The 15,155-nt window shown below is 44.1% G+C and overlaps 1 long non-coding RNA gene across 1 annotated transcript in view; it reads right to left on the bottom strand.

The window, feature by feature from the left end:
* LOC144172523 (uncharacterized) overlaps positions 1-15,155 on the bottom strand; it is a 72,754-nt gene that overhangs the window by 13,708 nt on the left and 43,891 nt on the right. Inside the window, exon 2 of the long non-coding RNA XR_013323030.1 lies at positions 570-766. This is a non-coding gene — a long non-coding RNA (uncharacterized LOC144172523). The remainder of the gene's footprint in view (positions 1-569; positions 767-15,155) is intronic.

Consider the following 15,155-nt stretch of genomic DNA (forward strand, 5'->3'; position numbering starts at 1 on the left):
TCAATGTCCTTTGTTTCTTTCCGGGGTCCCAGTTCACGCTTTAGCCTGAATCGTCTGTCGTATACACACAGCCTATACCAAGGGTTTGCCATCCAATGCATACCTAAATTTTCTTGGAAGCGGTGCTAGAACTGTATTAAACTAGAACTGTATTAAGTGGACAGCGGAAATTATTTACGACGCACTGCAGTTCCGACACCATAAAGCAAGCCGGTATAGTTGAAAGCGGTATATGGTGACCAGATCACGTCGGAATTACCAAACGCGAGAATTTGAGCGCAAGACTTTGCGCACGTACGCTTCGTGAACCGCGTAAATTTTCCGCACTCTTAATTTACACGAATTCTGGGTTCAACTAAGCCCGTCTGAGTTGTGAGATCAATTTGAGTTTTGAGTCCGGGTTAGTTCTGTGTTCATGATGAGAACTGAGTCTGAATGACTTCTGAGTTTTGAATGTTTTTGAGCTATGAGGGCTTTCTAAAACACCTAATCTTTCGAATGAAACAAACTTGTATATTTGTCTACTGAGCCCCATTAAACGTGGGTTCTCTTTTCATCCTTACACTTACCATGATGCCTCACACTGTCCGTCTGTCCTCCGTTCAGGCTCACTCATATTCACATAATAAATATATTTAGACAGCCTATGGTCCACCGGAGAAAAGTACAAGTCGTATACAAAAGGACACAGTGTTTGATTAATTCCGCCAGGAGGGTCGTAGGTTCTTTTCATCATGTAAAATGTTAAGTCCTTTCGGTTGAAGAACTGCAATAGGTCACCAGAGCAAAAAGACAAAGAAGGGAGTAAAACGGTGGGGTAACTAGAAAAGTGCGCGATTGCTTATGCTTATGCAACGCGGAAAACAGAGGCGAACACGACCAAAAAGTGGAGAAAAAATACCGGGATATGTATGTAGCAATAAACAAACCAACTTCTGGCCATACTGCCTTTCAATGGTAATTCTGCAGAAAACATTCGACTCTTAAATTGTATTGACACAAATACTGTAAATTTAGAAGAATCCCTAGTGCTCCAAAACAGGGAGCAACCGGTTCACTAAGGAGTGTCTGAGCTACACGCTGGTACATATCCAAACATTTATTATAAAAACTATGCCTTACCGCTCGAATAAACGCGCAACGAAGAAAAAAAGCCAGTTTGGCTGGTTTGAATGATTACCTGGTGAGAAAATAACCTGGTCAGAAAAGCAAGCTCAGTAAATAGGATATCTAATTAAGAAAAATGAGAATGGCCAAGCGACCCATTAGCTCAGTTCCGGCACTAGAACCTACGATGTAATATGGGCATCTGTGCGATTGGCTGAGGCCGGGAAAAGAAAACACTTGTTGGGCAGTCTTTATAAGATTGCAGAACAAGGTACTTGTGCTTAACTGTAATGCATATTCTTTTTATACAAGTGAGGATTGTGGATTGTGGGGTAAACAATGGGGTTACGCACGCACGAATAACTGTAGAAGCACCAGGTCCTAGTGCACGCACTGTGCTTGTTATAGCTGCACAGCCGTTCAGCGCGTTGAGCTTGTTCTAGCTAACTGGAATAAGTGACATTGTCTTATGTGACTCCGTTTGTCGGCCCTACCCTGCGCTTTACAAAACGAGTGCTATATACCACAACATTAATTAGCCAGGTAAAAATCCGGTGAAAAACAAAGCCAGCGGGGCCAGCGGTCCTGAGTGGTATCGTAGCGTCATCAGAGGCTGGGTGTAAACAAGGCGTTTCAGAATTTGCTGCTGCACTAGTCGGCGTACTAATGTTCGCATATAAAGCTGCCATGGATAAACCATCGCAGGAGCCACAAAAGGTTGTCTTAACTTCTAGAATTTATCCGGTAATAAAGCATGGTTTGCTGCGGACAATCGCTGGGAGCACTACAAAACATCAAACCTTTGGAATAAAACAAAGTCGGATTTTATGTTCATGGCCCCGTTAAACACCGTGTTTGGTGACGTTTAAACCGCAGAAATGAATTAAATATTTAATCTCTTCAGACCCAAGAATGCGGAAATAGAAAAATCTTTCGTAACACACTTTTATTCCATTCAATATCCATAGAAATAAACGCAAAAAAATTACAGTAGCAAAAAAGCAAACGAAAGTAATAGAATTTGATGGTACCCGTTTGGGTACTCTGGGTTTCAGTGCATGTGGAATGCAAGAGCCAACATTTTCGAAATTCTACAATGCTTGGAAAATGCTACAAAAATTCTACAACACACTTTTATTTGGTTCATTGTCCATAGAAATAAGTGCAAAAAAATTACAATAGCAGAAAAGCAAACGAAAGTTATAAAATTTGATGGTACCCATTTGGGTACTCTGGGTCTTCTTCCCCGGTGGACGCATTCGAGCGCTCGCGCCGCTGATAGCCATTTTCGCCGCCTCGCTCTTCAGAGATTCCTGGACACATCGCGCCACCTAGGGGGGCTTAGGGAAATCGAGGCCTGCTTTTGGCGGGGAGACAACTTTTGACACGCTAGTTTCGAATGGGGGAAAGCTATTGCCTTTATGGTTGTGGTACCCATTTGGGTACCCCGGGACTGAGGAGGTTAAGTCTTCACTTCACTCAAATCATTTTAAAACATGTCACCAATAAGTCCTTGGAACGGTTTTATCAGAAAATAGCGAACAAAGCGTTTGCTGGACAACAATTATGCCAAATAAGCCCCAACCCAAACCCGGCTTTTCAAGGGGGTACTCAGAATTCTTAATGGACACATAACTAGCGAAACGCCCTTCATATCGAATGTAGTTATTTGGTTTGATACCCTTGCACAGATGATAATTTATAGCCAGATATTAACCCTTATACTTGGTCTGATACACACCCACAATATTTTCGAACGAACGGCCAGAGAAATTGCCCAAAAAGTTTGTTACTTTGTGAAACTTGGTAGTACCCAGGTGAGGTTTGAAAAAGAGGGTATAGGCAGAGAATCCCTCCCGGCCTTACGTTGGCATAATTAGAGAATTTTCAATAATATGAAATCAATATTAACGTGCGCTGCATGTTTGGACAAGGGATGCGGACAGTGAAAAGACAAACAAAACGATCGTGCGCGAACTAGCAACTGGTTTATTGCAAGCTGTATGGTTATTTATAAGCATACGATGGTGAGTGTACATTCGTAGAATAAATATGAAATCTTCCTGTCCGCTCGCTAATGTGCAATTGGACTTAATTCATCCCTTAGTTCATCTATGCCGTCACTATAATTGGGGTTCCAATATTATTGTATAAGTACACCTTTCAGTGAAACCTGCGCGTGGCGAAACATTAATATAAACACATGAATATAAACTCGTAAAAATATATTGTCACGCAGCCAATGACGCCGGTGTTGGCTTAAAGGAAAAACTACTTTCTTGGAGGAGGACTTGTGCTCCCCTAACCCTAAAAATACACTGGCGGCGAAGCAGCAGTCAATGAAGTCACGCGCAGAGGTGAGCGTCGGCGAATGAAAAGTGCCGCGGCCACACCTCTGCGGTTATTTCTCCTTCGGCGCGGGTGTTTCCCGAACTATTGAGTTAAATCGACAGCACTGTAGATAAAAAATATTGTTCTAGGCTAGTGGCGTCAGGGCGAAACATTGTCCCTATTAGATGAGACAATTCTGGTGCAATGAGAACGAAGTAATGGCACATGCGCTACACTCGTGACACAGAAAACACAGCGCGGAGAAGCCTGGAGGTAAAAACGAAAACATAAATAAACAAATCGAATGCATGATTTACCTCGATATATTGCAGACTAAGCCAATCTACATCATGGTTTATACTGCTCGCCTTTCGGAATACTTTGCGACCACCCTTTAGAAGGGTCCTTGAGTAGTAATTCTACTACGTTGTGTTCTGTCGTGATTGGCGCTAGGATTTACGCCAAGATAAACATCGATTAGCTTTGCTCAAATTCATAGGGCCTGAGTAATCTCAAAGCATTGAATTCGTACCAGAAGTCAATACGTTTTAGACAACTCTTTCGTGATTCACCGGGATCATGAGTACACTAAAAATATCCTGCAGGAAAAAAAAAAAAACCTCACCCTATGGCGTCAGACGTCATTGCGCGAACTTTAGCACTGGGGTAAGAATATCTTCCCACAATAAAAACAAGTATTTGGGCTAACCAAAGGTGAAGGCCGTCATGGCTATAGTTAAACTAGTGCTTCTAAAAAAGGCAGGGCTTTCCAAAGTACTAAAGCCGGTGGAATAAGTTATGAATATGTTTTTTTAGCGAAACCTTGATTTAGAATCATTGTACTGAGCCTTCAGTAGCAGCTGCATCTTAACTAAATGATATTTACTTCATTTTACGTACGTTCCCGCCGGGGTGGCTCAGTTGCTAAGGTGTTGCGCTGCTGAGGACGAGGTCGCGGGTTCGATTCCCGGCCAGGGCTGTCGCTTTTCGGATGGAGGCGAAAAGCAATAATGCCCGTGTGTACGAGACTTCGGCGCTCGTTAAAGATCCCCAGGTGGTCAAAAGTAATCCGGAGCCCTCCACTACGGCGTGCCTCATCGCCTGCGTTGCGGCGGCGCGTTAAACCCTACAATCAATAATCATTTTACGTACGTAACAATAAACATGGCAGGTACGGGTGTATAAAACAGTGAAGGTACAAGCAAGTATCTTGAAGGATGTGTTCTCGAGCTGCTCTAAAAGGACCCTAATGCTGGAGTGTTAGCTGCAGAAGCGGACAAATGGAATCCGTTGAGCAAACGTTCTTGGCATACATTTGAGGAAGACGAAAGGTGAGGATACCAGCGCGAGGGGAGAACTTCGAACAGCAGAACACTGTCGTCATTCAACGACCTCTGGAGTGTACCAAAAAGCCAGGTCGGCATTTTTTCTAGTTATTAGTCACTTCACTTGCTCTACGATAAAGAAATGTCTGAGGAGCCACTTTCACTTCTTATAGGGCAAAACCAGGAGGAACTACCGCAACCTTTGACGCCTGCTTTCATTTTCACTTGGATATCACACCTAATGGGTATACGCAATTGAATGTTGATATCGAGACTGCGACGTGAAATCTGGTGTCGCAATTTTGCCCTATGTCTCCAACTGCATCAATCTTCGCCCTAGTCTAATCGCCTCTTTTTCGCATTTGTGAAGTGACGGTGAACGTGTTACCGTCGCAGCCATATATAAATCTTCATATAGCATGGACCACAGGCGAATATACTTGATTGGTTCAAAAAAGGAAATACAGCACCGGTATCTAACTACAGGCCGATTTCAATACTTGCTATTTTTTCTAAAGCTTTGGAAAAAATGATCTTCAATCGCCTATCCAACTTTATGGAAAAGAACTCAATGTTATCGAATTGTCAGTATGCCTTCTGAAAACGAAGGTCGACACATCTAGCATTACTTGAGCAAAAAGAATTTATTCTGAAAAACATTGAAAAACGACAACTTACATTAGGGGTTTTAATTGACTACAGCAAAGCATTCGATAGTATAAATCATAAACTACTGCTCGAAAAACCGCGTTACTATGGTATACGCGGCATAGCTCTAGAACTTATAACGTCATACTTTGGTCACAAAAGCCAATTTGTCCAGGTAAATAATCTCCGCTCTAAAATCAGACAATTTCACTTAGGCGTACCACAAGGCACTATTTTAGGGCCCCTTCTCTTCAACATATACATTATATGACATCGTGAACGTTGACACTACTACAAAACAAATAATTTACGCTGACGATGTAACTCTCCTTGTTTCATCTTGTGATGTCATGCAGTTGGTACAAACCGCTAATGAGTTGCTTGAAAAAATACACAGGTGGTCAGCGGACAACGGCTTAAGAATTAACGTAGATAAAACGAGACCGATGCTTTTTTCAACCAAAAAACAGAAATATCCTTTTACCGGCTGATATTATGTTAAACCACTCCAAAATGGAACTGGTGATGTCTTCAAAAACGCTAGGTGTTTTTTTCGACCGAGAAATGTCTTGGAATACACACATTAATTTTCTCGCAGGGCAACTTTCGCGCATAGTTGGAATGGTATATTCTGTACGTGATCTTCCCTATAAAGTCTAGTTACTGTTGTACAATTCACTATTTTTAAGTAATTTTAACTATTGTTGTCTCGTGTGGAGCACAACTATTGCAAATAATATAAATAGGTTATTTTTGCTACAGAAGAAAAAATTCGGCTTCTATGTGATGCACGTTACGATGCTCCTACTGCCCCTTTGTTTAGTAAACTTTGGCTACCTTAGATTCAGGACCTGCTTAAGTACCGCTTAGCCCACACATATACTCTAGAGCGCAACAACAATTTTAAGAACATTTCGTTGATAGCTATTCTTCAAATTATTCATACGCCCTATCTGACTAGACTGTCTAAACGTTGGAAACTTCCTCGCCCACGCACAAACTACACTTTGCAGATGATTGGGTATACCCTTCCGAAGTTGTTGAATGGACTTGCATTTATTGGCTTTGATATTAACACATGTACAAAATCTATGCTGTTTAACTTGTTTGTTCGGAAAGACTATGATGTTTGGGAATAGTTCCTTGCTGTTTTTCTACGGTTTGTTGCATATATTTTTTTATCACTATTGCCTTGATGTCTTTATGTCCACTTATTGATGCGCTATCTATTGTAGTTTTGAACATATTGTATTTTCCGTGCTAGTTTTTTTTGTCACCCACAAGCGGTGTCTATGTATCACTTTTTTGTTTGTTTTTCCCGCCGCTGTTGTCTCTGTGGTTGTTTCTGTTGTTTCTGACCCTGAAGGATGTAGGGCTCCGTCAAGTTGCTGAGTGTAACTTTTTACCCTATTTTCCGCCATAATGGTGTACGTTTATGGAAATAAAGTTCAACTAACAGATCTGGTTTGTGTTGTTTAGAGAAGGTAATAAAGTGATAAGGCCAATAATTATCCTGATCTGGTAGGAATGCAAGAAACATATTTTCTTAGACGTCCAGACTTTCTCCCGGCTCTTTTAGCCAACGGCGAGGAACAGCAGGTGAATAAATAAATACAAGCGAGGCGAAGTGGTAACGCGGATATTGCCACCTGGTTATAGTTGGGTCTTTATGTGTGGGTATGTATGGGTTGCGCGGATAGCTTATGACCTTTCTTTTTGAATGTTGTGGTGAAGTGTAAAGAAGCCTACGTACCATGGTTTACAAAACGCATTTTTAAAACCAATCTCTGGATTAGCGGAAAATGATTTCCGCAAAAAGGAAACTAAAAAGAAAAAAAGAATCTTGTGAAAAATCGTACCGCTAAAAGAACCGCTTCCATTACTTCGATGAGACAATAAGTGAACGTATTATCAAGCAAATTCATGGATAGAATTTTCAGTGTGACATCGCCGAAAAGCTTGAAGGCAGCTTCTTTAAAGATCTGGCAGTATATAACTCACCCGGCAAGCTACCCGGAGACGTCTGAAATTACTCATTAACGTGTTGATGATTTCAATACATTTTTGCGTCTATGTTTTCTAATGGCAGTGGTATTTCGCCGCACTTTTCTAGGTCATCAATGCAGTGGCTGATTCAGGATGTGGTAATTTGTAAAGAAGGTGTCCGAAGTCTTCTACCTAGCATAATTACAAAAAAAGGCTGGTCCCGATGGTATACCAGAATAATTTCTGTACAGATTGTTTTCTTACAGATAGTTTCATTAAAAATATTTCAGTCGTCTCTCCGCAGTGGTTCCCCTCCATCGGCATTGAAGCGGTATAAAAATTACCACTGTTCACAAAGGCGCTCTTTTGGACCTGTGCGACTACCGGCCTATTTGGTGTATCAGCACATGTTCAAAGATACTCGAGCACGTTACAAACATCTCATAGCCCAAGGTGATGCGCACAATTTATTATTTTCGAAGCAGCATAGATTCCGCAGACCCTAATCTGCAACAACACACTTAGTCGAATTGGTTCCTACTTTATCCAAAACTATAAATTCGGCAGGACAAACTGATGTTATATATACGGATTTCGCAAGAGCATTTGATAAGCGTTGCACTCAAATCTACAGTTTAAAATAAACAAAACGTTTCAAAATATTCTCATGACAACAAGGCTTGCGTCCTATCTCACCTCTCGTCAGCAGTTTGTTCGAATATAAAACAAAAGTTTAGATCAGTAGTAGTATGTTTGCATTTATTGGCGCAAGGGTAACTAAGACCAAAGAACGCCAAAACTATGTCGCGTCGTTTTTCATAGTGAGGTTTGTGCTTAAAATATGTATGAAATGAGTAGGATATATCTTAAAATATTGTATATATGGGTGTAGACGGCCCGAAAACTAAAACATGGAGATATTCATGATGGCAGATGAAGGGGACTATGGATAGAACATGACTGTATCTTGAGCCGAAGAGCATGGTACATGAGCGGACCCCTCGTAGGAAACATCAGGGCCTTGCTCAATGCTCGTAGGCTCGGAGGTCACGCACTGTATGAGATGAGCTTTAAAAATTTGATTTCTGCAAGATAACTTAAAAGAGATTTGATTGTGAACATAGGTTCATCTCCTAAAAACAGTGCAGGGTTTAGTGGAATGTTGAAGGTATATATTTTTGGGAAATGCCGTTTTCTAGCCTCATTGCAGGATGTGCACTCAATTAACGCATGGAGGACGGAGAGCCGGTCCCCACACTTGTCTCAAACTAGTGGGAGTGCGTCATTCAAGAGATATACGTGGGTGGCGTAAGTGTGACCTATGCGTAGTCTGCAAATCGATACTTCAATGAATCTGTTCAGTTTTTCTGTTGCACACCTTCCTAGGTGTGGTTTTACTGAGTGGAGTTTGTTGTCTGTGTATGCGTCCCATGTGTTCTGCCAGCATTTACGGATTCCCCTTCGGATCACTGTCTTCAAATCAAGGTAAGCGACCTGCGCTACATCAACACCACTACGGAGGGCCGCCAAACTGGTGTTCTGGTCGGCAATTTCATTGCCCAGAATGCCACTGTGTCCAGGGATCCAGCAAACAAGTATTTTTACTTTTAATTTATAAGCAGTCACAACAGCTTTAAAAAGGTGATTGAGGACATTTTTTACAGGTTGAAAGGAATCTAGTGCTGTAAGCACACTTAGGGAGTCTGTGTAGATAATTGATTCTTGTATTTTGTTCTGTGTAATGTGCTCCATTGTGATTAAAATACCATAAGACTCTGCTGTAAAGATAGTGGTATTTCTGTTCAAGGTCCTTGTGCTGGCGAAATCCGGGCCATGTGCAGCACACGACACAGCGGAAGCAGACTTCGAGGCATCCGTGTAAAAGGACGTGTATGGATATGTTATTGTAAATGTAAAAAAATGCTGTAAGATCAATTCTCGAGGTGCACGGCGCTTATCAATGAGTTTAAATGATGTCTCGCCATAAATCGCTGACATTTCCCAAGGCGGGACTACATCGGCGATGGAGGCCTTCATGCCCTCATCAACAGATACACCCATTTCCTCTGCAATGCCTTTGACACGCAAGGACATAGGGGCAAGTATCGAGGGGTGTGCTAGATATAAACGGGCAGACGAGGCGTCGTTCAGAATAGAACTGCACGGGTGATTTTCCATAGACATTGTTCTGATAGCATAGAGCAGTGCTGTATAAGCACGCTGGTGCTCTAGGCACCAGCGGTCACATTCGACATAGAGACTTTGAATCGGACTTGTTCTGAATGCTCCCGAAGCAAGGCGAAGGCCCAAATGCAGCGCTGGGTCTAACATTTTTAGGGCAGTTTCAGACGCGAACCCATAAATTATGCTTCCGTAGTCCATACGTGACCTAACTAAACTCACAAATAGGCGTAGAAGGCAGTCTTTATCAGCACCATAAGACTGATGCGACAATACTTTTAAAATGTTCATAGTGTTTAAGCATTTTTGTTTGAGCGTCTTTATGTGCGGTATGAATGTAAACTTTTGGTCAAGTATAACACCTAAAAACTTTTGTTCTTTCTTGAGAAGAATTCGTTCTCCGTTCAGTGTGATCTCAGGTTCTGGATGAATTCCACGCTGTCTTGTGAATAAAACACGCGTACTTTTATGAGGATTCAGTTTAAAACCATTTTCTTCTGTCCATTTCGCAAGCCTGTTTACGCCTAACTGTATCTGCCGTTCGCATAGGGACAGGTTGCATGATTTAAAGCTAATATGGACGTCGTCAACGTACATTGAGTAGGAGATTGGGGGTGGCAATGACTTCCCAAGCGAATTCATTTTAGCTATAAACAGAGAACAGCTTAACACGCCACCTTGAGGAACACCATTTTCTTGTGTGTACGTTCCAGATACCACTGTCCCTACTCTTACTCTAAAGGTTCGCTGTGACAAATAACTTTCAATAGTGTTTAACATGTGCCCAGACGCACCGAATGCCTTGAGATCAAGCAGTATGCCGCGGCGCCAAGTTGTGTCATATGCTTTTTCCAAGTCAAAGAAAACATAAAGACAGTGCTGTTTGTGGATGAAAGCATCTTTGACATAACTCTCAAAGGCTACTAGCTGGTCAGTTGTGCTTCGACCTGAACGATAACCTGCCTGACAACTGTCCAGGATGCCGTTATATTCAAGAAAGTGCATTAGCCTTTTATTTACCATTTTTTCAAAACGCTTTCCCAGGCAACTTGCCAGAGCTATTGGTCGGTAACTGGTAGGTAATGAGGCATCTTTCCCTTCTTTTAATATAGCAACTACAATAGCTTCTCTCCAAGCTCTTCGAAAGTATCCTGCTGCCCAACTTTTATTGAATAGGTGCAGGAGTGTTTGGAGAGTTTCTGTGTGCAGAGGTTGAATCATTGTATATGATATCCTGTCTGCTCCCGGCGCTAAAGCCTTACATGTTCCTTGGGCAACCAAAAGCTCTGTTACAGAAATTGCAGAGTTGTATGGTTCGTCAGATGTTTTGTTATCCCTAATAGGTTTTTTCTCCATGGATGATTTACACCGCAAGAAAGTATTCGTGTAGTGAGTAGAACTTGAAATATATTGAAAGTGTTTTGCTAGTGCGTTTGCCTGGCCCTCCAGGGTGCCACCCGCACTGCTAACTAAGGGTAGGCTGTGTGTTTTCCGTCCATTAGGCTTTTTAATTCTATTCCATACTTTGCCTGTATCTGTGTACAAATTTATAGAAGTCACAAAAGAGTGCCAGCTCTCCTTTTTGGCTTGCTGGCGAATGCGCCTTCCTTGTGCCTTCGCACGTTTGAAGGAAATGAGGTTTTGGGAAGTGGGATACCTGCGAAGGATGCCCCATGCCTTATTTTGAGCCTGCCGTGCATGCCGACACTCCTCATTCCACCACGGCCTCCTAGTGTTAGGTGTGGAAGCAGATGTTTGCGGAATTGAGCACTCGGCGGCATGAAATATATGGGCCGTAATCAGTTCACAGGCTTCATCAATGCCCAAATGGCTTAAAGATGTGTATGAAAGCTAAGATAACTGTTTATATTTCAGCCAATCTGCACCAGATTCCTTAAACTTTTTATGACAGATGGAACTGTTAGGGCTTTTGTCTATGCCTTTCAGGATGACTGGGAAGTGGTCGCTACCATAAGGATTATCGTCCACTCCCCATTCAACAGACGGAAAGAGGACAGAAGAGTCGATTGCCAAGTCTATGTGTGAGTATGTGTTGTGTGTAGTGTTGTAGTATGTCGGCTGTTTGTGATTGAGTAGACAAGCTCCGGAAGAAAATAAAAACTTTTCTAGCAAGCGGCCTCGGGCATCTGTCCGTTGAGACCCCCAGAGTTCACTGTGAGCATTGAGGTCGCCCACTAATAAGAAGGGTTCCGGGAGCTCATCTATCAGGGACTCGAATTCTGAGCTCGATAGACGGTAATCCGGGGAAATGTACAGAGAGCAAGCTGTTATTAACCTATTAAAGAGGATAGCTCGGGCTGCCACAGCTTCGAGGGCAGTGAACAACCGAAGAGGTTGGCAGGGGACAGACTTTTGCAAGACAATCGGTACACCAGCACAGGAGTGAGTGCAGCTGTTCCTGTCTCTCCTGAATACCGAGTATCGTTTGAGAAAGTTAGTTTCTGTAGATTTTAAGTGTGTCTCTTGTAAGCATAGGATGTTTGGATGGTACTTATGAAGGATTTTGTAGATGTCATCGAGGTTTCTAATTAGTCCCCTGCAGTTCCATTAGATAATGCTATGAACTGACATAAAAAAAATAGAACAAAGATATTGAGCGTATGTTTTGCTCGGACGGAGATTCCTATGTCCCTGAACCCGAATCAGGACGAGTGACTCGGGGGGCTTGTGGTTTTTTCCCGCGGCCAAGACAGCCGCGCTGTTCTTTTGACGACTGCGATGCAGGCCAAGATGGCCCGACATCTATGTCCTCATCTGAGTTTCGGGGCGTTGGCGGGATGGAGGATTTACAGCGCCCGCTCCGCCACGTGTTTGAAGGAATGGCCGAAGATTCAGCCACTACCTTTGTCGATTTGCTGGACATGGCTGGAGAAGAGGGGCCTTCTGTACCCACATCCATCGCCACCGGAGTTTCGGCGGCCGGAGTCTGTGGAGTAGCGACAGCAACGCCACTCCCACTGCAATTCTGGTCAGGTGCAAGGCCTGCGAGCACCGCTGGCGATGCCTGAGTTGTTTGGCCTGCCAAGGCCAGCACCACGGGGGGTACGTGCGCCCCCAAGTCAGTTTCACTGACCTGAGTGGCCGCAGAAACCAGATGCCGCCCCACCCCCCGGCGGGCCACGCTGGCGTAGCTCCCTGAAGGAAGTAGCGCATACCTTTTACGGGCTTCTGGAAATGAGAGATTTTGTGTCACTTTTAGGTTGATGATTTCTTTTTCTTTCTTAAACTCCTGGCAAGAGCGAGAGTATGCCCCGTGGGGTCCTCCACAGTTGCTGCACTTGAGTTGGATGCTTTTGCAGTCGTCAGCAGAATGGTCTTGCTCAGAGCACTTTGCACACGTTTGTTTTCCTCGGCATGAATTGCTGCCGTGCCCATATCTCTGGCAGATGAAACAACGTCGCGGGTTTGGTATGCATACTCTGGTCTTACAGTGCAGAAACCCTGCGTTTACATACCCTGGCAAAGTGCATCGATCAAAAATCAGTATTATGTGCTTCGTCTTAATTTCGTTTCCGTCCCGTCAAATGGTGATGCGTCGAACAGCGGTTACCCCCTGCTCGCGCAAACCTTCAAGCAGGTCAGAGTCTCTTTCGTTGATCAGTTCTGATTCGGAGATGACACCTTGGCAGCTGTTGAGGGTACGGTGGGGAGTTACTGTGATCTGAAGGTAGGCTAGCTTGGTTTGCTTCAAAAGGGTGTTGGACTGCTCTCTACTCTTGAATTCGATCAGGAGGTCTCCGGAAGTGAGCTTTTTCGCTTCATAGTTTTTTCCTATCACACCTTCAATGAACTTTGCAACCAAAACACAGATTTACTGGTAAACGGAGTTGCTTTATCAACTGACTGCATCATTAGGAAGCGTGGGAAGTTGTCAGGGTGGTTGAAGACGAGGTTAGAAATTGGTTTCAAAAGTTCTTCGGTGCGGCCTCGTTTCAGAGGCCGATCAGTTCGTTTGGGTGGAATGGAGAAGGAAGCCATAAAATATGGAATGAATTCGGTGGCAAGGCCAGTCACCCACCACGGAGCCCAACAAGGGAACGTGGCTTTGCAGCCCACGCTAACTGTACGTTGCCACTATAACCCTATGCTCGGGATCTAGGTTGAAGCCTTCGCACAGGGTTAACCCTCGCCGCCTGGAGAAAACGGAGAAATAAAGAAAAGAGAAGATTACAGGACAGGGTTAGGAAGGACAATAGGAAAGCCAAGAATGAAGAAGAGGACAGGAAAAGGCGACTGGCTGATTCCCCCCAGGTCGGGTCAGACTGGGGGCACCATCTACGGGAAGCGGGGGCCGAAGTGGTGTGTTGCGTCTGCCAGGGGGCCATAAAGGTCCAAAACAACCCTGGCTTTGGCTCAACCACCAGGATGCCCTTTTTCGCGGACACGGCAAAGCCACGCACAGCCAAGGGTGTGGGTGGGTGCAACCCACACGGGCTCGGGGTCCGTGGTGTCGCCACTACCGTCACCTTGAATAGACAAGGCGCCCGTGCGGGCAAGTTTACATCTGTTGCCGTTAATTCCGGGGTTCCCCAGAGGAGTGTACTGAGTGCTTTTCTATTTTAAAGCAAAGCTTTCTACCTCTACCCCCCAAGGGTTCTTTCGCGACCGTTGGTGTCAAGAGAAAACTCCAGCGAACAAATAAAAGAATATACTGGCACCGCCGGGAATCGAACCTGGAACTAATAGACTAACAAAGCGAGAGCCCGATGTCTTACCCATTCAGCTACGAGCCCACGCGGACACGGAAAGACAAATGGTGTACTCACCAAGCAGATTTACGGGTTTACCCCCTGCCTTCTTGCTGAATGCCACGTGAAAGCGTCACACGACCACTCACGCCCATCTGGCGGCCCTGTGCGCACCTTGCTCATGTGCTAAGAGTTACAAAAATTAAAGGAAGCTCACACCAATCCATGGAATCTCACTTTTAGTACGCCAATGTGCTAAAGCCTGTGGCCTACAGTGTTCACGTAAAAAATCACAGCTCCTTGTCGTCCGCCCTCACGCCAAATCAAGGAATACATTCAAATACTCCTTGATGACCAGGCCGTCACTCCAAACCTCAGTATCAAGATCCTGGGCCTACATTTACACGCCAACACCAAGAGTGACGTCTCCTTGCAGCGCCTCAAAAACAGCATTAATCTAGTCATACACATGATCAGGCGAGTTGCCACCAAGAAGCGAGGCCTAAAAGAATCCGGTACCTTTCGAATAATTGAAGCTTTTGTCCTCTCGAGAGGTACTTACGAGAAACCCTATCTTCTTGTCGACGAGGACGACATAGAGATGCTTTATATAATGATTAGAAACGCGGTTGAGCAGGCCATTGATCTTCTCATGAGTGCGTCCACACTGAGGCTGCTTAGCACGGGCTTCACAACACGGTGGAAGAGCTGATAGAAGGCAATCTTTCTAACCAGAAGGTCCGACTCAGAACTGCGGTGGGTAACCGCATGCTTCACCAGATTGGCTGGGCAGCCCAGAACTTCACTCCGCTTGACGTACTCCCAGACTCTTGGCGACTAAAACTAAAGATGCTCCCTTTGCTTAGAA

The sequence above is a fragment of the Haemaphysalis longicornis genome, unplaced genomic scaffold (genome assembly GCF_048455015.1).
Source record: "Haemaphysalis longicornis isolate Haplotype H1 unplaced genomic scaffold, Haemaphysalis longicornis Haplotype H1 scaffold_23, whole genome shotgun sequence".
NCBI lineage: Eukaryota > Metazoa > Arthropoda > Arachnida > Ixodida > Ixodidae > Haemaphysalis > Haemaphysalis longicornis.